This window comes from Thamnophis sirtalis, unplaced genomic scaffold, assembly GCF_051295495.1.
Source record: "Thamnophis sirtalis isolate CommonGarterSnake01/CBP01778 unplaced genomic scaffold, rThaSir2_p1.2 scaffold_3, whole genome shotgun sequence".
NCBI classification, from domain to species: domain Eukaryota; kingdom Metazoa; phylum Chordata; class Lepidosauria; order Squamata; family Natricidae; genus Thamnophis; species Thamnophis sirtalis.
This window is the reverse complement of record NW_028261383.1, coordinates 154417132-154444150: the sequence shown is the minus strand read 5'-3', so window position 1 is coordinate 154444150 and position 27019 is coordinate 154417132. Positions and strand designations below refer to the sequence as shown.

The window sequence follows — 27019 nt, the reverse complement described above, 5'->3', positions numbered from 1 at the left end:
GCCAATGCTGCAATGAATTTGAAGGCACTTGGAATGCCAAGGCTTCAGGTTATATACTCTGCTGTAGTGCATGTTATACAGGTAGTCCTCAACTTATGACCAATTGCTTAACAACCAAAGTTACAACAATCCCTGAAAAAGTTACTTATGACCCAGATTCAAAGTTCTGACAGCCAGAATAGCTCCCTTGTGGTCCCATGGCACATTTTGGGCACTTGGCAACTGGCCCACATTTACAGTCATTTGTCTCATCCTGTGGGCACATAACCTCAATTTACAATGTTTTTACTAGAAACCAGTGTTCAGTTCCAGTTTCCCCCCAAAAATCCCCATAGTGAACAATGAATTCACTTAACAACAATGGTTTTTGCTTTTTGACCACCGTATTTGCTTATCAACTTATGCATGAGTCATGTGAAGACCTGCTTAATGACTTACAGCCATAATTGCAAGTGCAACTACAATTATAAATTGAGGACTATTTGTAACATATACCTTGACTTGCCTTTCCTTATGAAAATTGTCTCAGGATGGAGAGTTTAAAACAGAGGAAAAATGGCAACCCAGTTTTTATTCCCCTTCAGCCTTGGAAATTCACTAGGTGTCTTTGAGCCAGCCGAACCCACATTTTGTTTCCAGGTTTTGTGTGGAAATGTTGAAGGGAATGTACTGTATGCTGCCATGAGCTCCTGAATGAAATGTGGAATACAAATCAAATCTACAGACAAATAAATAAATGGCAAGGAAGCAACTTCTAAATTCCCCACTACAGCAGCTATCAGTTGAAGAAAAACTGCTTCAACCCATGCCTATTTGCATCCCCAGGGAACACTGGTTTCTCTATAAGGCTTATATTATGCTGCAGAGATCTCCCATCTTCAATGCCACCTTTGTGTTGCCTGAAAACTGCCTTACTTGTGCTATCCAGATTGGTCTTCTTGCCTGTTACAATTTCTCTCCATGTGTCCCTACCCCCATCCATATTGACAAAATTGGGGATTATTCGAATTCTGGGGTCCCACAGCAGCCTTCATGCTTAAATGACACTTCACTCTGATGCTCTTCTGAGAACTGTGTCATGCCTGATAGGATGCACTGATTTGGGGTGTGTGTGTCTTGTCTCATAAGACCCCAAGGAACTGTGATGCTATAGGTGTTATGGAACATCTCTCCATTTGCTATTGCTTTGGCCACATAGATTCACTATTGTTTTCCCATCAGCCCATTCTCCTCCTCCTGTGACGCAAACCTCCCCAGGCTCTTTAGAGATGAAACTGGATTACTCAGTCCAGATTCTTTCTCAGTGGCTCCACAAAGGCTGGACCACAAGTGCAAGGTTTCTCTTTTCAAGGAGGCCCAGGAAAATATTGGTAAGCTGTCTCAGCAAGGAGAAGTCTTTTCCTTAATCACCACCTAGAACCCAAAAAGAAAAGTGGTAGGTTAGGAGAAGAAAGGATGCAGATTGAGAAAACAACCAGGCTACTGTTTTTTTCCATTCCTTCTTCTCCCTCTCCCTTAGCTCATCCTTTCATCTATTCTATCTTCCTGTCAGCCCCACCAAGTAGACCAGGCCAGGACATTAACTTCACAAGCCTTGTTCAGTCATACATGCCCTAGTCAACTCCCATCTTGACTACTGCAATGGTCTACATGGGAAACGTATTCAGGAGCTTCTGTTGGTTCAAAATGTAGCAGCCTACATAGTTTTGTGCAAGCCTAGCTTTGCACGTGCCACCTTTCTTGTGGGAACTGCGTTGGTTGCCTATTTGCTTCCTGATCCAATTTAAGGTGCCTGCTATCACCTTAAAAGCCTTACATGGCTTGAGGCCAGGTTATTTGAAAGACTGTATTTTCCCAACTACATCTACCCATACCTTACCCAGCAGGGCATTTATTTATTTATTAAGGTAAAGGTTCCTCTCACACATATGTGCTAGTCATTCCTGACTCTAGGCGGTATCTCCGTTTCAAAGCCGAAGAGCCAGCGCTGTCCGACGTCTCCGTGGTCATGTGGCCGGCATGACTAAACACCGAAAGCGCACGGAACGCTGTCACCTTCCCACCAAAGATGGTCTACTTGCATTTTTACATGCTTTCGAACTGCTAGGTTGGCAGAAACTGGGAGAAGTAAAGGGAGCTCACTCCATTATGCGGCTCTATAGATTTTAACCGCCGAAATGCCGACCTTTCTGATTGACAAGCTTAGCGTCTTAGCCACTGAGCCAGCACATGGCAACTCAAGGCGGCTTACAGGGGTATAAAAACATTACATATAAAAAATTTAAGGAGGTCCATCTATTGCGACCAAGATGAAGGGACTTCCCCTTCGTGGCTCCCTCCCAGTGGAACATCATCCCTGCAGAGATAAGCCTTTTGAAAGGCCTTGAAAAAGAATTTTGCCAACAGGTCTGGGGACCCCACGGTGATTTGGAGCCCATTGAATGGTTTGTTTGATTGTTATCACAGGGTGTGTTTGTGTGTATGAAGGATTTTATATTTGGGGGCTTCTGTAAGATGCCCAGAATCATCATATGTGTGTTGGGCAGCCATATAAATTTTCTTAAATAAATACATTTCTAAAACCACTTATATTGGGAGTGGCTGTAATAACAGTGCCTTGCAACAAATTGTGCTGTATTTCTTCTCCTTTCTCAGACTCCTGTGAATTAGGGAGATGTCTGGGTCTCTTCCGCATAAGTTCTGCCAAGTTGTGGACTTATGGTATGTTTTTCCCCTCATCACTTTGGTAACGGAGCCCACATGTGTCAATCAAGGTTCCTCTTCTATACTTTCTACACCTCCAGAACTTTTGTAAGAATTCTATCACCAAACATCCAGGGTGTGGAGGCCCAAAATATACAATTCAGATAAATTTTTGAATCTATTAGATTCCACCACCATAATGCCACAAAGTAGTGTTCTTCCAGATCAGTGTATGAACTTTCACATATATTTTTTTAAAAAGGCTTTAATCTTATGCATCCTAATCTCAATTTACAAACCATTCATTTGGTGACTCTTCAAAGGTACAATGCCCCTGAAAAAAAAAAGTGCCTTACAACCGGCCCTCACTCTTACGACCATTGCAGTATCCCCACAGTCACATGATCAAAATCCATGTGCTTGGAAACCAGCATTATTTACAATGGTTGCAGTGAACAGGGACATGAGATTGCCATTTGTGACCTTCCCAGCTGGCTTCCAACAAGTAAACTTTCCCTTAATGCCCACACGATTCACTTAACTGCATTGATTTGCTTAACAATCATTGGCAAAGAAGTTGAAGAATCAGGTGTGGCTCACTTCATCAATCACCTTGCTTAGCAACGGAAATTCTGGTCCCAATTGCGGTTGAAAGTCAAAACATTCATCCCATATTGAGTTCTGTTGAATTTCAGATAGTTTTCTCATAAGTAGATATGGACAGGTTGTCCCCCTCCCCCCAATAGACACTTAATAGCTGTTTAGTTTCTGCCATAATGGTATCTTTTTCATGCCTGCAAGTATTTTAAATCTGAGGGGATTTCAAATGTGCCATTTTTTTAAAAAAAAAAGGGAATGCTGTGCCAGCAAAGTTCTTTGCAGCCCTCATGTGGGCAAAATATCTTCTAAAGCAAGATTCAGAGTTTCTTTCCTAGTTCTATATTTAAAGGAAAATGTATTTCTACACATACAAAAAAAGAAAATTAGAATGGTGTGATTATGTATTAATCCTTTGCACCTTCTTCCTTTCAGTTCTATCTCTGTGGAACAGGGTGTCCAACTGGCAGCCTGCAGGCCAGATGTGTCACGCACAGGCCACGCCCACCCCAGCTCTGTTGTGACAGCAATGTGATGCAGCAAGTTTGACACCCGTGCTCTAGAAGGACATAATCCCCCATAAATGATTTTACCTATAGCCCGAGAGCATTTTACACAATCCCTAATCCTGACTGACCACAGTAGCGTCCCCTAACCTGGTGCCTTCCAGCTGGGTTGAATGGCAACTTTCATCTCCCTCATCCAACTTTCACTATATGGTGGTGAAAGCAGGGGTGAAATCTAGCAGGTTCTGGAGAACCGGTAACGGAATTTTTGAGTAGTTCGGAGAACTGGCAAATGCCACCTCTGGCTGGCCCCAGAATGAGGTGGGAATGGAGATTTTGCAGTATCCTCCCCCTGCCACACCCACCAAGCCACACCACGCCTGCCACACCACACCAAGAGAACCAGTAGTAAAAAAAAAATTTTTTTTACTACTGGGTGAAAGGATGGGACATCTACAACGGTTAGGTACTGGATGGAGAAGATTGTCCAATGGCCATTTTCTGCAGTACATACAGTATACAAGTATCTGGACAGGTATCACTTGACTTACAGGAGTTCCTTTAGTGACTGTTCGAAGTTAAAATGGCACTGAAAAAAATGACATATGACCATTTTTCACAACTACAGCCGATGCAGCATCCCTATGGTCACATGATCAAAATTCAGATGTTTGGCAACTGGTTATTATTTATGATGGTTTCAGTTTCTTGAAGTCACATGATCTCCATTTGCGATCCTCTGCCAAGCAAAATTAATGGGGAAGCCAGATTCACTTAACAACCATGTAACTAATTTAACAACTGAAGTGATTCACTTAACAGCTGTGGCAAGAAAGGTCGTAAAATGGGGCAAAACTCATTTAACAACTGTTAAAATGTTGGGCTCAATTGTGGTCATAAGTTGAGGGCTCCCTGTACTTCAAATTACATTATTTCTATTCAGGACAGAATATTTTATCATACATGTATTTGTTTATTTATGCAAATAGTTCCTATGCTACTTCGGTTAACTGAATTGAGCAAATTTATTATAAATTTATTTCAGCCCAACTCACTTTACAGGGTTGTTGTGGTGGGGAAACAAGGACGAGGAAGGAATATTATATATATTCATCATCTTGAATTACTTATAAAAATAATAGATGGGATAAAAATAAATAATTTCATACAACAATATAAATAGAATAAAATGGATTAAAAATGCAAAGTACATAAGCAATATATAATTTTGTATATGGACTTCCTTTCTCATACAGGCATATCCATCAGGGTTGGATGTTTATTAAATAAAAGCTCTTTTTTACTATTTTCAATAGTAAATAAGGAATAAGCATTATGTGAACATGAGAGTTACTGTCAATGTAAAATGTTATTTCAAAAAGGTGGCATTCAGAAGGCCCGAAGGAGTATCACTAAAATCCATGATTAGGCCATTCACTAAGAGATAATCCTTTACTTGTTTTTTTTTAAAGGGGGAGAGGAAGAATTGACCCAGTTTATGGATTAGTTTTGCAGTAAACTGCACTCAATATGCACAATTCCAATTTCCACATTTACATATCGTTCACTGAAGCCTTTCCAAAATGCACGTTGTGGGCATTTCTAGATATTTCACCCTACATTATTACATTTTAAATAGCAAACGAACTGTTTAATGAATTTTAAATAGAAGCTCAATGGGCTCATCTATTCTCAAGCCAGGCCTAGCGCTAGCGATCTCTCTCTGCTGTGCTTCCATTTGCAGGCAGGAAATGAAAGTTATATGTGGTTCAGCCTTCCCTCAATTTGGCAACCTCCAGATAAGTTGGATCACAAGTCCCATTATCCTCGGCCGCCATGCGCTTGATGTCTGAGGAGCAAGGAGCATACTCATCCTCAGCATACTCATAATCCTCTGCCAATCCACGCCTACATAAACAGCAGCAGATACACCCCACGGACGAACTGGCTCGCTGAACAGGAGGTACCACCCAGGAATTTTACATGAAATGCTACTGATGCATCAGATGGGGGGGGGGGGTAGGGGGAGGTTTCTCGAGCCCATGATGTCATGCTAGAAACAGGGAGGCTCCACTGCAAAATAAATGGGTACAAATAAATGAAGACAGTAGGACAGGGATGGTAGGCACTCTGGTGCCTTATGCACACCCCTTACAGACCTCTTAGGAATGGGGGGAGGTCAACAATAGACAGTCAAGGAATAGGCAGAAAGATGCTCTTTAGCATCCTAGTGCATAATTTTCATGCATCCGGAATTTTCCCAGGGCACGTCTACCTGGAAAGACGCAGGCTTACCGTTTTTAATGACACTAAACTAAAACATCCCTCCCCCTCTACAAAATGCACGCATCGTGATTCTCGGGTTCATTACTTTTACGACCATTCGCACGTTCGTAGTAGTCCCTCTTCGTAAATCGGGGACCTACTCTTGATAGCTTTCGCAACCTCGTTTTTTTTTAACTGCTACCCGAAGCTTTCGTGAAATATGCCGGCTCTTTCCAAAAGCAGCAGCGACAACGCTTTTTTATGTGTCCTCTGCAAAACCAGGGCGGCACGCCCTCCCCAATCGGGCTGAGCACGTACGCTCCTTCCCGAGCATCTCCCCCTCCCCCCAAATAAACCCACCCTGCGCCACTCGCTTTCCCGTCCTCCTCGCGTCATCGTCTCCCCCAGGGCCGTAACGAGAGATATTAACCGCGCCGGCGGAGGAGACAGCCAGCGCAGCGCCTGGCGCTCTCAGCAAATCGAAGCCCCATTCAGTGGCATGATGGATAGGCCTGCCCTCGTGGTGAACCCGCACTTTAATACAGAGGAAGTTATGAAAGCGCGATCCATCAGCGGCAGCCGCTCGCTCGACTCCTCTCCGCTTGCCCGACTCCTTCGCCGGCGGCTCAGGGCTGTGCCGCCGCGGCTAAGAACAGCCCATCGCCACCGCTTCGCTTGAGATCCATGCTCCCCCCCCCTCCCAATCGCTCTCCTTTGCACCCCCTATTGTGATCTTCTACCGTGCAGAAATCGGGCACACTCTCCTCCCCGCATCCCCCCCAAAAGGAGAAGAAGACACGTGAAGAGCCAAAAAGAGGCCGAACCCCACCCTCCCTACTGCGCAGTCGTTGGGGGTCCAATTTAGCATCTTCCCTGACATTTTTCTCTGTAGCCCGGGAGGGGGCGCTCTCGCCGACAGCGTGTGGGTCTGTCCTGGTGAGACAAAAGGAGATGGGGCGGGGCAGGTAGAGATAGGTAAGCGGGATGGGGGGGGGGAGTGGAGGACTGGGGTGATTGTTAGAGGGAAATGGTTGGATTTCCCTTTAACAAGCCTGAATGCACCCTTCGGTGGGACGTCTGGAGTTAGTGCTGGTTAGTCCTTGGGATGGATGGATATATGGCTGGATAAAGAAGTAGGAAAGGTAATGTGGTTTTTTTTCATTCATGCATTTCCTTCACTTTTCACCCTTGGCATGTTTGGCTCAACGTTGCCCAGATGGAGGTGTGTACACAGGAAAATACATGCATGCCTACCCATCACATAAAGGAGACCTTTTGTTTGTCTTATTCCCATTTATATCATGTTATGTTATATTCCCATTATGTACACAGAGAGCATATGCACCAAAGACGAATTCCTTATGTGGCCAATCACACATAGCCAATAAAGAATTCTATTCTATTCCAATCTATTCCATTCTAATACATCCCATTCCATTCTATTTTTAATTAAGTATTTACTGTTAAGATTTCAGAGTAGAAGAGCATAAGGGAGGGAACCTCAAAGGTCCTTTTTTCAAAAGGCAATTGGGATGGGTTTTCCCTTGACGAAGAAGTAAAAACAACAGTCTAGTTGCCTGTTGAAAAAAAGCACCTTTGAGACAACTATGACCTGGATGACTGAGAACCTCCACAGACATAAGGGAGAGAAGGCCTCAAAAATCTCAATCCATCTTAATTTAAATGGATTGCTGAGACTAAGAGTAAAGCTAGGTGGGGAGACCAAGGTGTGTAGATGTGCCCAAAATACATCCCTAACTCATGGGAGGTGGAGGGTTTGTTTGTTTGTTTGTTTATCCTGTCTTTATTATTTTTACAAACAAGGTGGCAAACAAACACAATACTCCTCCTATTTTCTTCACAACAACCTTGTGAGGTGGGTTGGACACAGTGGTGGGTTCCCGATCCCATTCCAACCAGTATGGTTTGAACAGACCCGGCGTCATCCACATGGACACGCACAGCATGCTTACTGTCTTACTGTCCGGTGACTCCTCCGCGAGCCTCCGTGACACTCCAGCTACATAGCGGAATGTCACACAGGCGCTGTATGCGCCGTGCGCGGAAGCGCCAAAGGCTTTAAAGACAGGTAAGGAACGAGGGCGGCCGGGTGGGCCCTCCAGAGCACCGGAACGGAACTGTACTGGGGCATACCACCTGCAACCCACCACTGGTTGGACAGAGAGAGTCCTAAAGTTGCCCAGCCAACTTACATAACAAAGGCAGAATTAGAGCTCAAGGCTCCTGGTTTCTAGGCTGCTCCTTCGCCACTAGACCAAATTGCTCTGATCAAAAGGATAACCCTTTGAGATTAAATTTCTACACGTGTTTCCCTCCAAATATTAAAAGAATGCTCTTTGGGCCTGTGTCAATTCAACTTGTAGTTCCTTCTAGAACAGCAATCCACCAATAATTTTTTTTTAATTGTTAGGAAGCAATTGTCACTTACCTTGGAGTTTCCTTTGACAGATCTGGAATAGAAAAGAAAGACGGCTTTAACAACAGGGCAAGTAAAGGACAATGTAAGCATGTCTCACACATGGGCTGGAGACGAGGAAAGCAACATTATGGAAATCTGAAAGGAAAAAAGCAGGTTGCCAGGGTATATTTTTCCCCATGGTGAGATGCAAGTGGGGAAGGACCCATGCTGTTGTTAGAAGTTAAAGTGTTTGTTGTGAGTGTGGGAATGTTCCAGAGAGCAGGAATCTGATCTGAGCAAGTTACTGAAGCAGGATTCATAATTATAAGAAAGAAGATTTCTTGTTAGGAAATCCTTTATAGAAATAGGCAACCCTAGCACCTCATTAGTTATAATACATCATACCAGGAGAAGATTCGAAGAGCACTTACCATGTATGCGTATACTGATTACCTGGTAAGTATAAATCTAGATATAAGCATGTCCCTGGGGAAAAAGGAGGAAGGAATCGACCTCAGATTAGCAGATTAGTCATTAATTGAGACTGTCTACTGTTGACCTCACCCCATTCTTAAGAGGTCAGTAAGGGGCGTGCATAAGCATACCAGCGTGCATACCAGAGGTGAGTTGCTACTGGTTCACACCGTTTTGGGCGAACCGGTAGTGCAAATTGCGACTGGGTCGCTGAACCAGTAGGGATGGCAGACTTGCCATGCCCCCGAACCAGTTCCTTGGTCGCCCATGTTTTTTGTCATTCACGTGAAGTGAACCGACAGTAATGCCAACAACAACCCACCCCTGGTGCCTACCGCCCATGTCCTACTTTCTCCATTTATTTGTACCTATTTACTGTGTTCATATTTATGTTTATATTTATACCTGTTTTTTTTTTTACATGTTTGACAAACTAAATACATAAATAAAATAAATGAATATTTCTAGGCCTAGCTGGGTATCATGGTTTGAGAGAGAGAAATATGGATGTATTTTACAGCTAATAACTTCTTCAGATCTCTTAACAAGCACCTAACTAGCTTCATCCTGCAGGAAATATATTGTAAATACATCATATCAGGAGGAAATGCAAAGAGCATGTAGAGAGTGCTTGTATATGCGTCAGAGTGTAGACGTCTGTCTGTCTGTCATAGCATTCTGTCTGGAAACACTTTCTCCTGGGCATCTGAATGTCTAATAATGTTCTGTAAGGCACTGAAAACTTGGTTATCTTCCCAGATCTTGAAATGGGTGGTGAATGAGCCCCTCTAAGGTTTTGTTTGACAATGTTTTAATTTTGTCCTGCATGAACTTTTGAATATGCGTAATTTTTCCCCATTGTTGTGCCTAGAGTTGTCTCAAGTTGGGTGCTTTTAAATCTGTGTAAATAAATAGATATTGATGGGTTTTCTAAACAGTTATCACAAAATTCTCAAGGCTAATTCTGTGGGTCTTTATGTTTCATGGCCTAATGCTCTTTACAAATGGTCCAGTTTGGTCAAGATTGTTAGTAGAGATGTCACCTTCAGATTTCCCTTTGAGGGACACTTTTGCCCAAATTAAAAATCTTTCCAATTAAATCAGAATAGGTTAAAACATGTTGTCTCCTCTCCAATCATGGGTTGGATAGAAATTTCTCCCTCCCTCAAAGTGGGTACAATGTCAACCTACACAGCACTGATTGCTAGATTGGGAGAGGCCATGAGGACCCACAAGAAGAGGTATCTTGCTTGCACAACGTTTATACACATTTATCTCCCTCTGAGATATCCTGCTACAGAATCCTAGTTCCTCTCCACCATTAGTATGGCCTTAGCTGGGAGTTCTAATCTCAGCACATCTGGAGGGCAACAGATTGTAGAAGCTGTTTAATTACCTAATTATGCTAGTAAATTTGTTGATTTTCCACCCACATACCCTTGTTTATCAGTGATCTGGAGAGTCTCCCATTTAGAGTATGGATTGGAGGAATGGAGGCAAAAAGAAGCTTTCCATATTAATTGATGCGGAATAGAAAGAAATGAGTGTGAACATGTGTTGCTTCCTATTGGATTGGTGTAATAAAGAAAGGATTGGATTAATATAATGGGCATGTAGAGGAAGCAGGCCAGGTACATGGCGATGGATACAAACGGTGATTTGTAGCTGATTCTTGGTGCCATCGTGTTTTTCCCTCTGTGACGATAGACCCGGAAAACATTACAACCAAATCCACGTTGTTGAGGGAATGAGGGACAAGCTGTTGTGGCAATAAGCCCTTTGTATTCCATATGTTTTGGGTTTTTTCCTGTAGCAATGTTTCCTCCAGTTACAAAGCCCAATAGGAGGTAAAACAAGACAGCAATGGTGAAATAAGGAGGACCGGGAATATATAAGTAGCCCAAAATTTCTGTTGCTAAACAAGACAGCTGTTAAGTGACCTTTGCCCCATTTTATGACCTTTCTTGACAGAGTTGTTAAGTGAATCACTGTTAAGTTAGTAACTTGGTTGTTAAATGAATCTGGATTTGACTTTGCTTGTCAGAAGGTCGCAAAAGGTGATCACATGACCCCGAGACACTGCAACCATAATAAATACATGCCAGTTGCCAAGGGTCCAAATTTTGGTCACGTGAGCATGGGGATGCTGCAACAGTCATGTGAAAAATGGTTATAGATTATTTTTTTAGTGCTGTTGTAACTTTGAATGGTCACTAAACAAATGGTTGTAAGTCGAGGACTACCTGTATGAATTATCAATTAGGAAATGTACACAGTTAAGGTGATGGTTATTGGTCAAAGGCTCAGATGTGTCAGGGCTTAGAGAAAATGTCTTAAAAAGTTTGATTTAAAAAATTAATGATTTAGGGGCATTCCTCAATAGGGATGAGGGGAATGGCGATTAATGGCTCGGAAAATGGTATTCAGCATATATTTCTACTTTGTTTTGGGGCAGAGTAATACTGTACTTTCTTATCTTGTAATAATGATGAACCATCTTCCCTTGCAACTTGCACTTGGGAGGATGTTAAACGGCATCTACCAGGAATAAACATTTTAAAATCAGCAGGCTGGGATAAATCACACCCATGGGTTCAAAAAGAGCTGGCAGAAGAGATCTTTGCTCTGTTGCTTTTAATTTTTATCAAGTACAATAAGGGCAAATGAAACTCCAAAAGGTGGAAAGAGAAAGAGACTGCAAACATTTGCGATATTTAAAAAGCAGAGAGGTTCTTGCAATTTAAGTTGTTTCTAGCACTGATCTAAAGAAGAGTCGGAAATCCATGCCTGTTTGTCAAGAGTACCATCCTCTATGTCAGGGGTGTCAAGCTCAAGGCCTGGGGGCCGGATCTGGCCTGCAAAGTGCTTAGATCTGGCCCGCGGAGCTGCTCTGGAAACAGTGAAGGACCGGCCCGCAATTGCCTCTGCCAGCAAAAATGGAGCGACCCTCCCAAGTTCCATTTTCGCTGGCAGAGGGTTGCAGGAGGCTGTTGCAGCCAAAAATGGAGCTTGCGAGGGCCACAGATGGCACTCCCAAGCTCCATTTTTGCTGGCAGGGGGTTGCAGGAGGCCGTCGCAGCTGAAAACGGAGCTTGGGAGCCCATTTTTGCTGGCAGAGTGCTCAGGCCATCACAGGCACCCCCAACACAAGTGACGTCGAGCTGGCCACACCCACCCTGGCCATGCTCACACCAGCCTACCAAGGTCAAACACAACCCTAATGTGGCCCTCAATGAAATCGAGTTTGACACCCCTGCTCTACGTAAATGTCCCTCAGGTATATTTGAATATAATAGCCATCCCACACAGCCAATGTAACTCTAGAGCACCAAACTGGGCAAAATTACATAAGATCCAACTTGCATATTTTTCCGGCCAGTATGCATTATCACTGGCTCGCAAGATCTCCTGGCAGTTTACAATAAAATTGATTGCAATAATGAGCATTTTTTCCAAATGCGTTCAAGTGCCCTGAGTGTTCAGATCAAAAGTAAATTGTCCTGAGGTTCAATTCCCACAATCCCCTATCATTAACCTTGTTAGCTGGCACAGAGAAGAACTGAAATCCAAAATATCTGCAGGGCAGATTGATTGAGCATCGCTATACTAGTCCGTTTACTGTTGTTATTGTTCGCAATTCCTTCACGAGCCAAGGAAGAGCCAGCTTTGCTCTGCTTTTAAATAAACTACAGCAGAGGCAAAAAAAAAAGAGGTAATTCAGCTCTCAAAGCTCTCTTACATTCAACAATCATACAGGTCCAGAGCTGACATAAAACTCATCTGAGCCAGCCTGGGTCATTATTTCTCTCCCTGAATCTCAGGCTTCTAATAATACATGAAGTAGATTTCTTCAGCCTGAAGCCCATTCATGTACATTTTTCCCTCATGAAGTATTTTAGCCGGAGTCTGCTTAGTTGGTATATATCGGAGTTCCATTGTTTGCAATGAAAATTATTGGGATGCTGCGTCTGCTCGGGGTTGCCATGCAGAAAATTGGACTGACTTCCAAAGCAATAAAAATAGTTTTTTTTAAAAAAAATCCTGACATAGGAAATTATTGGGTAATTTTGGTGGAAAATTAGGGGAATTGCTGTGCAGAGAGAAGCAAAGTGGGGAATCCTCCCTGTTCCTTCTATGAAGAGAGTCCTTTTATATCTGCAGCCCATTTTACGATTGCTAGGGGAAAGGATAAAATATCATAATATAGCAATTAATGAGGGACAGACAGAACCATCATGATTTGCGGTATGATTTCAAATGAGACTTATAATTTGGCCTGGTTTAGAGATTTTGAGCCAATCACAAGCTCTTGGCCTAACCTGCCTCTTATCATTGTGATAATGTAAGGGAGATGAAAATGTTGTGGCCCGCCAGCAGTCAGTGGAGCTGGCAGCAGAGTTGGACAGTGAGGAGGTTGGAGAGGAACATGGGCCAGTCCTGGAGTTCTGCATTAGAGGCAGAGATGAGGCAAGGGCTGTCTGACAGTTATCAGCTGCCTTCAGAGTCAGACATCAGTAATGCAGACGAACAGCTGGAGCCTATTTCCAGTGTGCACATGCACAGAGTTGCCAGATGAAGGGAACAGCTAAGGAACAAGTGTCAACCTAGGAGTAAGGCTACAGGTGGACAGTGAATGGCCCCTCCCAGAGGAAATAAAAAAGGAGTGAAAGGAGAGGGGTGTTTGCAGAAGACAATTAGTTCATTCCTGCATTCTTGCCAATTATTGCCGTGTCTGAAAGATATAGGCTTGGCTACTCTCCAAGCCTGATAAAGGTCGGTAATTGTGAACTATCTTGGAAGACTGTGGGAGAGGAAAGACTTTGCTGGAGGGGAATTCACTGTAAATTAAATAAAAGGGGTTTATTGGGAAAAGGACTCGGCTCTGTGCTGCTGAGGAAGCCTAGGTCAGAACAGAAAAGAACTACTCTCTGAAGACAAGAAACAGGACCTGAATGCTATAACTATTATTATAGTAATGATGAGGGCAGTTGGCATCCATGGGGATGGAGATGGGATATGAAAAAAGTTAAGATGTCATGTTTGACTCCGATCAAAGCCCACTTTTAATAGTGTGTGTGTGTGTGTGTGAGTGTGTGTGTGTGTGTGTGTGAGAGAGAGAGAGAGAGAGAGAGAGAAGGAGGGAGGGAGGGAGGGAGAGGGAGAGGGAGACAGAGAGAGACTCACATTAGTTCAGAGGTGGGTTCCTACCAGTTCGGCCAAGTAGGTAATAACTTGGCCTGCCACGCCCCTGAACCAGTTCTGAACCGGTTCTATCAGTGGCGCCATAGGCGGTGCCATCTTGTTTTTTGCTTCTGCGCATGCACAGAAGCATTTTTACTACTGCGCATGTGCGCATAGTGCGCCCCCTCCCCCAAAATGCATCCCTGAGCGAACCGGCAGTAACATAAGCCGGAACCCACCCCTGCATTAGTTGTTTAAAAAGGAGGGTGGACTTATTTAATCTCATACAGGGACAATTAACTTTACCAAGGAGCCACATTAGAAACTGGGGCTGTTGAGGGCTGCTGATGCTGGACTGGACGGGGTAGCTGAGGAGCCAGAGATGGCCCACAGGTCATAAAATGCCCAGGTTTAACCTAGCCCAATATCTTGCTTTTTGATTGCCTGCTTGCTAAGACCCTGTGATCATTTCTGCAACAAGGTGCTGTCCCCAATATGTTTAACGCCATTTGCCTGTTTCTGTGGCGTTGGGAATCAGGGAGGTTTACATTTCAGCTTTTTTTCCTCCTGAAAAAATGTATTTGGGGAATTGTTCTGGCCTTCCTGGACATGTCCTCAGATGAGGAAGATGGGGAGAAAATGAAGTCAGGGCCACGAATAGTCTTGGTGTGGGTGGTTGCAGCAGTGGTAGAACCATTGATTCTAAGTTTGGAGAATAGAATAGAAGGAACCTTGGAGGTCTTTTAGTCCAACCCCCTGCTCAGGCAGGAAACCCTTCACCACTTCAAACAAATAGTTATCCAACAACCTCTTAAAGACTTCCAGTGTTGGAGCATTCACAACTTCTGGAGGCAAGTTGTTCCACTGATTAATTGTTCTAACTGTCAGGAAATTTCTCCTCAGTTCTAAGTTGCTTCTCTCCCAGGATGCCTTGTTTACACACACACAGACCTCTCAGACTCTGAAGCTCAGCTACCGAATCCTGGGGAGAGGTGTGTAATTTACGTTATTTTATTCATTTGTTGAAATTATATGCTATCCATCTGTCGAATAATTGGGCAACTTGTGAAATAACAAAAAGATAAATATAAAAATACTTAATCTTAATAAAACTTAAGAACTAAGAAACAAGGGGACAGATGGCATGGGGTTGGCGTCTTTTACCCCATTAACCACCTCCAGCAAAGAGCTGGCTTGGGGTCCCAAGCCAGCCAGCAAAACCAGTTCCTTGCCTTCGTTGTTATTTTTTAAAGTCGATTTTAATGTTAAGATTTACTGTTTTGATGTTTTACAGCATTGCTTTTATTCGGTTGTAAGATAGGTGGCATCAATCAATCAATCATCAATCAATCTTTTATGAAAGGCCAAAAGGGTGGAGGAGATCCCATGTCTGGTGGCAGAATGTTCCACAGGGTGGGGGTCACATTGGAAAAAGCTCTTCTCCTTGATCCTGCCAGTTGAAATTCTTCAACAGTCTGGCTTCACAACAAACCCCCTTCCCCCTGCAGCAAGTGTGGTGGGCCAATTCTAATGAGAATAAAAATTCAACAACACAGAGAACAGAACTCCATAGATATGTGAGACCTGCCACAAAACAAGCCAAGAGAAGAGCCAATGCTGAGGGGTTGGCTGCCACAGCTGTGTATTGGAAGCTCTGCTGCTTGATTTATAGGCCTGACTCTTGAGGGGCAGGCATTGAGCACAATTTTTTCAAGCCTCAATTCTACTCTGTTTATTTTGCTGTGCCAGGCTTTGAACTCTAAATGCCTCCTCAACCCATGTCTCCTGATTTTTCCCTTGGATTCCTCACTTGTTTGTTGAAGTCCTGTTCTCAACCTGTGCCAAGCCTGTTGGCCATGCTTAGAGTCGCCATTTCAAAATACTGGTTAAAAGGACTCTTTTCTTCTAAAAGTTATGCCTGAGTTCTACCTGGACTGTGGCCGGCATCCAGCTTGTTCTCTAGTTGGCTGGCAGCCAGCAGTGCAGACACAGAAACCAATCCAGGTTGGGCGGAAACTGCAGAGACCCTGCTGAAGTTCCCATTGATTCATGGAAACTAGTGGGTGACTCTAAGGTCTCCCCTTCCTCAACTCCCTTTCCCTCAAAGGCTGGTTTTTATCTGGGAGTGAGGCCTATTGAATTAGCCAGGGTTTATATCTTGGTAGGCATTTCTAAGATCTTCTGGATTATTTTATGATCATACTAGCAGCCAACTGATAACCTGGCATTATCCGGGTATTTATTTATAGGGGGGAAATGTCCATACCAAATGCAATTTCTAATGTTGGATTTTCCCCCTTACTAGAGGGAGTCCCTTTGTGGAGTACTGTGAAGCCATTACCATGGCAACTCCACGACTCTGTACAGTAGAAGCCATTTTACAGCAGCACAGTAGAAGCCATTTGAAGGCCCAACAGGCTGTATCGTAAAAGAACATACACCCAAGGGGTTTTAGGGATGTGTTACGCCCACAGTATTGGTTTCCAGAGAATAAGTCATCTGTGTACCAAGTTTGGTTGAAATTCCTTGAGGCGTTCCAAAATTATGCTGAAACACACACACACACACACACACACACACACAAAGAGCCATTTATATATATAGATACATATCAAGAGGAATTCCTAAAGGACTTGCTTCTGTGCACGAGCGATATCTGTCTGTCTGCCTGTCTATCATCTAATTTATCAATTTCTATACCACCCATCCTATTTGTGTGACTCTGGCAATTCAACAGTTAAAAATGATAAAATCTCATAAAAGTCATAGTTAAAAACAAAGTTAAAAACAAAATTAAAAATAATTACAAAGGTAGAGGGAGCATCTTCAACCCATCAAACATCTCCAGGCCAGTTGGCAGATCCAAGTTTTGATGCTCTTTGGAAAGGATAAAACGGGGGCCTGGCTCGTCTCTGAGGGCAAGATGTTCCATAGGGCTGGGCCTATGTTGCTGCTGAGAAATACGGTAGTGGATATCTTCTCTGGCACCCAGTTTCTCCTCACATTTTATAGGACAGGATCTGTGGCGTTACCTTTCCCTTAGCTACTTTTAGCCTGTATTTACTTGCCGGGGAGAAGTCAGTCTGGAGAAAAGAGAAGCCTTCCACTACAGTCTGTGTTGGAGCCATTCCTTTATATAACTATATCATTAACTATGATTTATTGAATAAACTATAATTCTCTGGGTTCTCTTTAGAAAAGCATTCCCCTCCACAGGCAAAGTCAAAGTTTACATGAAAATGTCATCTGCTATCTTTCTTTGCTCTTATTAAATAATCTAACCCAGATTTTTTATAGTGTGTCCTGTTTTCATTTCTCTTTTCAGTAATTTTATGGTTAAATAAAATGACTGAATAAATAAATGAATTCTTTATTATGACCAAAGGTTCAGTTGTTAAAATAAAATGTAAGAACGAAAACATCTGGATGATGAAGCAGTCCTTAATAAAACAGCCGCTACCATAAAAGCAATAGGGGATTATATCCTACAAAGAGAAAGAGAGATGGATAATCAGTATTGTTGGCTGCATTCTATTGCTGCATTCAACATGCAGCTGTGCAAAATTCTGCTACTTGTGACTGACGTCGGCTGTCCACAAGTAAAAGAGAAGGAATTCATCTGGATGCGCTGGAAAGTTGCTATAAAAGAAGATAATAAATAAAAAGGATTGTATAGCAGAAAATTATGTACACTGGTTTTGTTTCAGGTTAGTTGCTCTGAAAGATGCCCTATTAGGATTATCTGATCATGGCTGCAAAGATCAGGATGACCACCAGAGGGAAGCAAAGAGTTATACCTTTTGGGATCTCTTTGCTGCTATCTTGTGGTTTTGCACATTATTACAGCCCAGATCTAGGAGTCCTAGAATGTATAGTAGAAGGGTTACATATGAAGATTTTCATAAATAAACACATACTGTAACTATATCTAAAGTCTGATTTACAAACCATACTGCCTGGGGAACAGAGAAATATCCCCCAATCTTCTTGTCAATTTCATGCTCCTTAATGCAATCAAGTCAATTTCATTTTTGTGTAGAGTGTTTTGAACCCACCTAGGCTACCATGAATCCCTAAAATAAAGGAATCAAGGGAAAGGTTATGAAAAGCCCAGGCAGAAATGTTAAATATTATAGTGTAACTAAAAAAACACATGGGGGAGAGGTAGCAACCTTGATCTTCCTTGTTACTGAGCCCTAGTTTGTGCATTCGGCTTGAAATCAGGTAATATTTACAAAAGGGAAGGGTGACACTATTGGAGGGGAGGCAAGGAAGAAATTGTATCCATATAAGAGCAGCGTGATTCAGTTTGAACAGCTATGGAACTACAATGAAGCCAATGATCCACACAACCAAAGTTATGACAGCAATGTTTTTTCCCCGCGCTAGAAGGAAGAGTGGGAGGCGTTTTAAGCCACAAGTAGAAAAATGGCCATGGTCTTAAGTGGTTTAACACAAACACGTCAGCTGAACTGAATTGTGGATTGTGCGAAGAGTTCTTAAATCACTGCCTACTGATAAAATGCATTGCTCCTGCAGGATCCAAGCCGCTGCTGTAAAATTTGACATCTGCCCGACAGCAGTTCTACATATTGCTGGAGAGAAAGTGAAGATGCATCTAATTCTTGGCCAGCTGAAACTGGAAGAGTTGAGGCGGTGATTTCACAGCAACTTAAGTAGCATCATAAGCACTTGTGTTGGGAAAGCTTTCAAGGCTTCTCGGAGACCTTAATTTTATCTCCTAGCAACAAAGCCATCCTTGCCATCACCAACAGCTCCACTTCTGAAGTTCCTTTGAAGGCAGGAAAGAAGCAGCCATCAGAAAAAACAAAAGGTCCTTTCCCCATTTGGGCTGCTGAGTGCCCAAGAGAAGGTTTTTTTTTAACATATTGTAACCTACCTTTATTATTTTTACAAATAACTCAAGGCAATAAACATATCTTCACATTTTCTTCCTCCTATTTTCCCACAACAACAACCCTGTGAGATGGATTGGAGGCAGGGGTCATGTAATACAATAACAGAGTTGGAAGGGACCTTGGAGGTCTTCTAATCCAACCCCCTGCCTAGGCAGGAAACCCTATACATTTCAGACAAATGGCTATCCAACATCTTCTTAAAGACTTCCAGTGTTGAGGCATTCACAACTTCTGAAGGCAAGTTGTTCCACTGATTAATTGTTCTGTCAGGAAATTTCTCCTCAGTTCTAAGTTGCTTCTCTCCTTGATTAGTTTCCACTAATCTTGTTCTTGTTCTGCCCTCGGGTGCTTTGGAGAATAGTTCTTTGTGGCAACCCCTGAGATATTGGAATACTGCTATCATGCCTTCCCTAGTCCTTCTTTTCATTAAACTATAGACATACTCAGTTCCTGCAACCGTTCCTCATATGTTTTAGCCTCCAGTCCCCTAATCATCTTTGTTGCTCTTCTCTGCACTCTTTCTAGAGTCTCCACATCTTTTCTACATTGTGGTGACCAAAACTGAATGTGATCACCTTTTGCGACCTTCTCACAAGCAAAATCAATGAGGAAGCCAGATTCACTTAACAGTGGTGGCAAGAAAAGTTATAAAATGGGGCAAAATTCACTGAACAAGTGTCTCACTTAGCAACATAAATTTGGGGCTCAATTATGGTCGTAAGTTAAGGGCTACCTGTACTCACATATAGAGCAGATTCAACAGTGTCTTTACCATAAACCTATATTGCAAATCAAGAAGTGGAAGGTCCTGATGAATGTGTAAAAAGTTTTCCTTGCTGATGCGTTGAAGTGCTATCCTTCTATCCTTGAGTTGGTGGAAAGTTATGACAGATAAGGGTTATGTGCTATAAAACTATTCACATAACTATGAACAGAAGACTGCATCAGCATGAAATTGGCTGCCCCACAGCTATTCCTTATCGTGCCTTTATTGTGTATGTTTTGACTCACTGCCAAAAGGTATTAATCCCAGAGGTGATATTTAAATTAGTAACGTAGAACAACAATTATGATGATCATTTCTCATGACCAACAATGAGCCAGCCACATGATAGCAAGTCTGCCAACACAGAAGTTTGGCAATCTGTTTTATTTTTTTCTACTTTACACTTAAATGTTGCTTTAAGATATAAATGCACAATTAATTTAAATGTTCTTCTAAAATACTTTTAGAAGTGCTTTAATGTAAATCGGAAAGGCAATGTGGTACTGTGCTTAATAAAAACCCTGAAAAACCTAGCGTAGCTTATTTATTTTTAAAAATTATCACTATGTACAAAAACACCTTTTATTTTAGTGATAAATTGCATATAATTCAGTACTGTATTTGTACTTTTTGATGAGAAACAATTTGGCATAGTGGTTAAAAGCAGTAGATTAAATTAAATTAAAAGTAGATGCCACAAAGAAGAGGGAGTCAAGCTATTCTCCAAAGCACCTGTGGGTAGGATAAGAAGCAATGGGTGGAAACTAATCAAGGAGAGAAGCCACTTCGAAATGAGGAGAAATTTCCTGACAGTTAGAATGATTAATCAATGGAACAACTTGCCTCCAGAAGTTGTGAATGCTCCAATACTGGAAGTTTTTAAGAAGATGTTGGATATCCATTTGTCTGAAGTGTACGGGTTTTCTGCCTAAGCAGGGGTTTGGACTAGAAGACCTTCAAGGTCCCTTCCAATGCTACTATTCTATTCTAAAAACCAGGAGATGGTGAGTTCACAAGCTGGGTGACTAAGCCAGTCACTCTTTCTCAGCCCTAGGAATTGAATTGAATTGAATTTATTGCATTTATATGCCGCCCTTTTCCCCAGACAAGCAGACAAGGACAAACCATTTCTGAAATCTTGCCAAGAAAACTGCAGAGACTGGTTCAAATATTAGGCACAAGTAAAAACTGACTCAGACACAAAAAACAAAAACTTTTTGATAGCTGAAAATGTAAATGAACTTTGAGTCTCAAGAGCATAATAAGAGAATCAGAAGTGCCACATGAATATTAATTCATTAGCCCAGGGGTCAGAACACTGGAGAGCTTTCATTGCAGTGATACAAACATCTCTGTGAGTAGAAAACAAAGAATATCATAGTATGTCAATAAACATAATTTTCTTAAATTTTAAAAAGCCTTAATCTTAACTAAGTAAGCAACACATCCTGTGTATGAAATCCAGATCAGGATTAAATGGGGATCCTCGTTCAAATGTTGTTTCTTGACAAATGCTCAAATTCAGAAGTATATTTAAATTTACCCCCAAAAATGCATACCTCCTGATTGGATAAATGAGTAAAGATGAAATTAAATCTGGTACAGATGAAATTAAATCAGAGAGGGCCCGCAATCTGGGAGTCCTCCTGGATACGTGGCTTAGTTTAGAAAAATACCTGATGGCCGTGACCAAGGGGGCCTTTTAAAAGATTCACCTGATATGTCAGTTGTGCCCCTTTCTGGATCGGGATGCTCTGTGCACAGTCACTCATGCCCTTTTCCTTTCTCGCCTGGACTACTGCAACGCTCTCTACATGGGGCTGCCCTTGAAGAGCACCCGGAGGCTTCAGCTGGTCCAGAATGCGGCTGCGCGGGTTATCATGGGGGTACCTAGGTGCTCCCATGTTACACCCCTTTTAGGTGGCCTGCACTGGTTGCCGGTTGTCTTCTGGGTGTGATTCAAGGTACTAATTATGACCTTTAAAGCGCTCCATGGCTTAGGCTCAGGAAACCTGCGAGACCACCTACTGCCACCGGTAGCCTCCCACTGTCCAGTGTGATGCCACAGAGTTGGCCTCCTCAGGGTGCCGTCGGCCGACCCCCAAGGGGAGAACCTTCTCTGTGGGAACGCCTTCCCTCTGGAATGAGCTGCCCCAGGAGCTTCGCATAATCCCCGACCTCCAGTCCTTCCAATGCGCCCTACAAAGTTGGCTTTTCCAGCAAGCCGGCCTGGCCTGAATAGAATAAAATATAGGATTAATTTGGTTGTTAATTTTAATTCAATTTTTAAATTTTTATTGTAAATATCAATTGGGTTTGTTTGGATACTTTATTTAATGTCCCTTTTAATTTTTGTAATATGTGTTTTCTTTTATGTTGTACGCCGCCCTGAGTCCTTGGGAGAAGGGCGGCATATAAATCCAATAAATCTAACCTGGTACCTATTCTAAACTGGATTGAATTTTGCCCCATCCTTCTGTACTTTTCATCAGCAATTTTAAATAAGGTTGTCTGAAAGAGGATGCTTTTTTTCAAAAGGATTACCTCACTTTTTGCCTCATAAATAATTAGCATTTCTGAGATAGCATCAGTGCAAATCTTAAAGGAAGAAAACATGTCCTCCAAATCCAGATGCCTCTGTACTACATTTCCTGGGATGCCATTGGCAGCTGAAGAAGCAGGATGACTGGGCAGGATAGCAATAACTCAAATGCTTGGAGCTCGCTGGGGCATTTCGCTCACCATTGAACTCTGTGTTGTGCAGCAGAGTGATAACAACGTGATAAAGTTGTCCTGCACTGAAACTGCAGCAGGAGTGTGTGTGTGTGTGTGTGTGTGTGTGTGTGTGTGTGTGTGTGTGAGAGAGAGAGAGAGAGAGAGAGAGAGAGAGAGAGAGAGATTTTGCCTTCTCCCATTTCTTTCTTTTCCAAACAGAATTGGTATACCAGAACCAAACTGACTCTATAGCCATCCTGTATTGTCCTAATTTTGCATAAGCAATGCACAATGAGCAAAGCAATTGCTTGATTTTTCTGGCTTTGCCCTCCTCCCTCTTCTTCTGCATGTCAGCAGCCAAAGAGAAAAATATTTGCCAGTCACAACACTATTTATTGCAGGAGTATAATCAGCTTGAATGAAGGACTTCCCCAATCATCTTGCTGACTTCCAGATTCCTGCATGGCCTGCTTTAGAGACATTGTGCATATGGGGTGGTCCAGTGGTGAAATTCATTTTTTTTACTACCGGTTCTGTTGGCGTGGCTTAGTGGGTGTGGCAAGGAAAGGATACTGCAAAATCCCCATTCCCTCCCCACTCCTGGGGGAAGGATATTGCAAAATCCCCATTCCCACCCACTCCTGGGGGAAGGATATTGCAAAATCCCCATTCCCACTTCACTCCTGGGGGAAGGATATTGCAAAATCCCCATTCCCACTTCACTCCTGGGGAAAGGATATTGCAAAATCCCCATTCCGACTCCACTCTTGGGGGAAGGATATTGCAAAATCCCCATTCCCACCCATTCCTGGGGGAAGGATATTGCAAAATCCCCATTCCCAACCCACTCCTGGGGGAAGGATATTGCAAAATCCCCATTCCGACTCCACTCTTGGGGGAAGGATATTGCAAAATCCCCATTCCCACCCCACTCCTGGGGGAAGGATAATGTAAAATCCTCATTCCCACCCACTCCTGGGGGAAGGATATTGCAAAATCCCCATTCCTACCCCACTCCTGGGGCTAGCCAGAGGTGGTATTTGCCAGTTCTCCGAACTACTCAAAATTTCCGCTATCAGTTCTCCAGAACCTGTCAGACGCTGCTGAATTTCACCCCTGGGGTGGTCCCCATCATTCCACTGCTTTGCTGTTATGGGCTAAACTAAGAATCTAAACTAAACTAAGAAAGGCAACAGAGCACTAAACGCTGACAGCCAATTGTATAATGCTACAGCATACAGCTGTTTTGGAAGCTGCAGAATGGTAGCAAATGAGGCTGACCAGAGACAGGTGGAAATGCCTATATGAGCATGAAAGAGTGGAGAAGATACATTGCAATCCCATCTATTACTGTCACCTGACGTCCTGCTCAACAAAGTATGATCTTCATCTTTCATTGCACATAACTCATACTTAATGAGTTGGGAACTTGTAAAATTAGCTTACAACGTGTTTTCTAAGAACCTACCTTATATAAAATAAAATTCATGTTCTTGGGATAAAAGTGGACTTGGCTGTAGCATACATTTATATACATAAATGTATAAAAACTGGCCATCTTTGTCCTTAAGCCATTAATGCTGCATGTGCCATGGTTTCAACAGAGTTTGATAATATAGTCTATATCTTCCATGTCAAAGCTTTGATTGACCAAAATTGATGGACATTGAATGTCAGTATCAATGGGCCCATCTGGGTAATGTCCATGGCACAAGGAAGACTGCAGCTTGGAAAGTAAAGTACCGGTAAGTGGTCAAGTGCATGAATTATCAAAGGAAAGAAAAAGAATATAGATGTATGTCTGTCAAACCAAGAGAAAGGATGTAATAAATCTAAATGATAGTCATCTAATTTTCTGCAGGTGTTGATTTAATTATAAATGTAAGAGACGAAATTATATCAGAAAGGTATGAATAAAAATATGAAATATGTTGTCAGAGTTTTGCCCCACATGCCTGAAGTTATTTTTTTATGTCACTCCAGCTCCTTTAATCCATCTTCTCATGCCTAGGATCAGTCCTCCAAATTGTGTTAATGGCTGTAATTCCTCACTTCGCAGTGACTGAAATCCTAAAATGTTCTGTCACTTAGCCAAATCTGGTGCAATCTAATCTAGAAAGATTCCAGGTTCCCGTCCCGCACAAAATATCTGTGGAATCCCCAAATAGAAGATGAGATCGTTGGGCATCAACAAGCTGTTGGAAACAGCTGAAAAACACAGCTTTTTATCTCGCCATTCATTTAACAGATTAACGTTCCTTATTCTTTCAACACTCTCTGGAATCAGCATCTCCTTCAAGCTCAAAGGCTCTTCAGTGCATTTCACTGTACAAGAATCAATCCCATTAGTATGACCTTCCTATTACATAATAAACCTATTTTGTATTGGAGCAGCATGAGTTCATCTACCTATTAAATGGGACTCAAGCATATTATATTTTATCTCAAGAAAACAGATGATCACCTGGCTTGATCTGGGTGCATATGAAGTTAGGAACTGTAGGTTTGTGATTCTTGTATGATACAAACGGGTGATTAGAGCTAATAAAAAAACCAGATATTATTTCTGAGAAGAATTTGTTCTGTCCCAAGCTTCTAATATATACTGACGCAGACTTGGCTGTCTGCCACAACTAAGGGGGGAGATAAGCAACCCCTTGGCTAGGAGCCCAGAAAATTATCTCTATGAAAACAAGGCTTGAACTCACGAAATTCTCCCAATCTTTCACTATGCCTGGATTAGTAAACTGTTGTTTCCTGCAAAATTCCCCTCCCATTGCCCCACCTAAAAGCTCTCGGGGAGGGGCCAATCAGTAGCCATCTGTTCCTATTTCCTTCTGTGAGCCTTTTTTCCAAAGCTGCTCCCTCCTCCTCTCAGCCCTATGCATATGTATGTACCTCAGGGACAGCCTCCCTCTGTTCTTCCTCACTGCTCCCTGACTCAAGACGCCATCTGGTGGCCAACAGGCCTCTCTAGTCCCTGCTCTGACTTCGAACACCCCCCAGAGGCTTCCTCAGCCTCCAGGGCAGTCCCATAGTGTTCATCGCTGTCAGATTCCAGCAACAGCTCAGCCGGCCGCTGTTGGGTCACAACAGAATTAGACAACATTCTGAAAGGATGTGATGCACAAACAAAATTCTTCTAAGTCACATGATTGGTGGGATCAAAATGAAAGAGTGTCGAAACTGGACCAGGAGAATACTGGCTATTGAATAAGCATCTGATTAGCAAAAGGACTGTTTGTTCTGAATATGTTTAAATGTCTTTTCATAAATATGCACAAAAAAGGAACAAATATAAATCCAAAAGGATGATTGATTTGATAATTTATTATGAGTGATTATGAGAACCAGTGAAGAAAACAAAGATGGCAGGGATGCTATATGTGGGACAGATCATTTTTTGATAAAGTCAAGAATCAAGATCTTTGGGGAAATGGACATACAAATAAAAGAACAGGAATGAAAGTAGAATGACCACAGGAAGGGGAAGCAAAGGTGGTATTCAGCCAGTTTTGACAAGTTCTGGAGGACCAGTAGCAGAAATTTTGAGTAGTTCGGAGAACCAGCAAATAGGCTGGTCCCACCCCCTCTGCCTCCCAGCTAATCTTCTTTTGTTGCCCCGAACAGGAGAACAGAGCTGGAAAGCAGGTTAGCGGGGTGGGGAGAAAATGGGGGTTTTGCAGTAACCTTCCCCCAGGAGTGGGGAGAGAATGGGGATTTTATAGTATCCTTCCCCTGCCATGCCCACCAAGCCACACCACATCCACCAGGCCATGCCCACAGAATCGGTAGTAAAAAAATTCGAATCCCACCACTGAGGAGAAATATACGTCTTGTATGATTAAAAAAATTGATAGACAGTGAATCGCTCAACAGAATGAATAGAAATAGGGAACAGGGTTTGCTTGAAACGAAGCGATAAGAATGATATCACAGAAATGTCATAGAGTTGCGAGAAATCATGGTAAGGAAAGGCTACGAAAATTGTGGTTGAGTGCAAAAAATAAGATCCTCCAAAAAGAGAAGTAAGGGGTTGAAAGAACAAAGAGTAATGTATTAACCAATATACAGATAGGGTGGAAGCAAGGATGGTTTGCAAGGATAAATATGGAGAGGTACCGTGAATGACATAAACTGTTTTTAGAAGTATTGTTTTTCTTTCATTGCTTTGCGTTTCTCTATCTTTCTGCGTTTCTCTTTCTGTGTTCTGCAACGTGTTGCTGGAAGGGAATAATCTGATGGAATGTGTTTTATAAATATGTGTGCATATTTATGTGTGATCTTGGATGGTGTCAGAATAAGGGGGAAATGCAACTTTAATATGTGTGATCTTGGATGCTGTCAGAATAAGGAGGAAATGCAACTTTAATATTGGTATAGCTGACTTAAGACCACCTCACCAAGGTCTGGGGATGAGCGTGACCCATCAAAACTGCGGTCCACAAAAGCACGATCGACGAAAGTGCGCATT

The 27019-nt window shown here is 42.5% G+C and overlaps 1 protein-coding gene across 1 annotated transcript in view; it reads right to left on the bottom strand.

Annotated features, from left to right (window-relative positions):
• Positions 1-27019, bottom strand: part of SMUG1 (single-strand-selective monofunctional uracil-DNA glycosylase 1) — a 130974-nt gene that overhangs the window by 51775 nt on the left and 52180 nt on the right. The window contains exon 2 of the mRNA XM_087710501.1: positions 8521-8542. The gene's annotated coding sequence lies outside the window, so the exon portion shown is untranslated. The remainder of the gene's footprint in view (positions 1-8520; positions 8543-27019) is intronic.